This window comes from Marmota monax, unplaced genomic scaffold (genome assembly GCF_021218885.2).
Source record: "Marmota monax isolate L192 unplaced genomic scaffold, Marmota_monax_Labrador192_F-V1.1 WCK01_AAM20220418_F8-fsc00003, whole genome shotgun sequence".
In the NCBI taxonomy this organism is placed as follows: Eukaryota; Metazoa; Chordata; class Mammalia; order Rodentia; family Sciuridae; genus Marmota; species Marmota monax.
Window position 1 is genome coordinate 3,599,051 of NW_026694084.1, and position 2,338 is coordinate 3,601,388.

At 39.5% G+C, this 2,338-nt stretch overlaps 1 non-coding gene across 1 annotated transcript; it reads left to right on the plus strand.

The window, feature by feature from the left end:
- Positions 1-1,951: 1,951 nt before the first annotated feature.
- LOC124107068 (U6 spliceosomal RNA) lies at positions 1,952-2,059 on the plus strand. The gene has a single exon (XR_006856275.1). It is a non-coding gene; the product is annotated as a U6 spliceosomal RNA (small nuclear RNA).
- Positions 2,060-2,338: the final 279 nt, after the last annotated feature.

Genomic DNA, 2,338 nt, shown 5'->3' on the forward strand with positions numbered 1-2,338 from the left:
GGTTAAACAAGATTTGTTTGCATGGATTTCTTCTCTCATCTCAACTTTCTGTCCTTGAATGACAAGAATAATACTTTCCTTCTGGTTACAGGGAGGACATCTTTTACAAGGGAATTTTTATCTCCTGTTTTTAGGAAACAAAAGGAAGGTCAAAGAGACCTTGTTACACTTACTATTTTTTATGTGCCCTTAATTCAAAATGGTCAATGTGCTACAGCAATATATTTTGAGATGATATGGTCTTAATTTTATTAGCAGTTACAGTGATACCATACTTTATGCTTTTTTTTTTTTTTTGATACTGGAGATTTAACCCAGGAGTACTTTACCACTGAGCCTCATCCACAGCTGTTTTTATTCTGAGACAGGGTCTCACTAAGTTGCTTAGGGCCTCCCTAAGCTACTGAGGCTGCCTTAAACTTGCAATCCTCTTGTCTTAGCCTCCTGAGCCACTGAGATTACAGGTGTGCACCACAGCACTTGGCACTATACACTTTTTTATATGTTTAAAGGATTCCATAGTCTTAAAAGGAGAAAAAAAATGCAGGCATAGATACTCAATATTTGTCTGGTGACAGGATTAGTGTTAGGGATATGGACAGTGACCCAAATGATCTAGTCCTTAATAAATGAGGATGCATAAATGAATACCTTCAACCAAGAAGCATGGATGACAGCAACAAAGAGGGCTATCAGACATCTTCCTCCAGGTGCATGAGCTTCACAGGGCCTGGATGGAAGGAGAAGGCAGCCTGGTTTCAGCTTTAAATTTAAATACCATTCTTTTTTTATTATTATTATTTATATAAGTTTCCCCAGTCCAGTTAATTGTCAAAGTTCTTTTCATAGGCATTAATCAACTCTGCTCACTCAAGACCCAAACAGAGAGATCTCTGTTGACCAAGAATTTTGCTCATAGCCATGGGGCATGGCAGTGCTTCTAAAACCGCGGTTGATGGAGCAGCAGCCTGATATTTCCAACCTGAGTCAGCGGTTAAGGGACATCCTGTGGCAATGCTGCAAGAAAAAGGAAATTGGATTCTGTTCTTGTGGATTAATTCCAAGGGAGACACGGAAATCCTCTCTGAGAGGGAATGAATCTGAGCCAATCTAATCATCAAACACAGCCATTCTCAGCAGAGGCCAATGTAGCTCCAAGACCCAGCAGGAGAGCTCCTTTACAGCAGAGCACCCCCCCAAATCTGAATTTGGTATTGCCTAGCAACATCTTGCCAAGACATGTTTATGCTTCTAGTATTTTAGCTACATTATAAATGGTACCCCCATACATCAGTTTAAATTGCATTTCTTATTTACTGGGGTGGAAGATACCAATACTGATCTGTACGGAAAATCCTGGAACAAAGAATGACCTCATCAGCAAAGTAGTTTTAAGCTTTTCTTGCAATGCTTTATGGGTGTGTCCAGCTAGCAGGGCAATGACAGCCAAAGAGACAAAAGAATTATAGCATCTCAAGTAAGTAGAGATGTTGCACTATCCAGAGAAAACGACCATTCATCAAAGGTGTAATGAATTTCAGGATCATTAACATTGTTTTACTCAAGATTTGGGAAAGACTTAGGCACAACCCTTAGTCTAAAGAAAATATCAGCTCAAAGGACCAATCATTACAACATGGTTTCAGCCTCTGAGATCTGGGGGGAGGGGAGATTAATGTGAGCCATTTTAAGAAAATCAATAATTAAATAACTGCAAATTTGGATTTCTCAATATGATTTAAAACCTTTGGAGATGGGCTTTTAGAAGATATTCAAGGGAAGAGAATTAGGGACAAGAGAGCGGGAGAGAGAGGGATATGGATAAGAACTCGCCCTAGCCAAGAAGAGTTGGCCAGGCTTGTCATCAAAAAATTGGAATCTGGTGTAGAAAACAGAATCCAAGAAAACACACAAGCATATAATGGTTTGGGGAGGTGATAAGATCTTTTTTGTGCCCACTTCAGCAGCACATGTACTAAAATTGGAACGATACAGAGAAGATTAGCATGGTCTCTGTGCAAGGATGATATGCAAATTCAAAAAAGCATTCCATATATTCTTTTTTTTTTTTTTTTATTGTTGGTTGTTCAAAACATTACATAGTTCTTGATATATCATCTTTCACACTTTGCTTCAAGTGAGTTATGAACTCCCATTTTTAGCCCATATACAGATTGCAGAATCACATCAATTACACATCCATTGATTTACATATTGCCATACTAGTGTCTGTTGTGTTCTGCTGCCTTTCCTATCCTCTACTATCCCCCCTCCTCCCTCCCCTCCCCTCCCCACCCTTCTTCTCTCTCTACCCCCCCTATTGACCTTCATTTCTCCC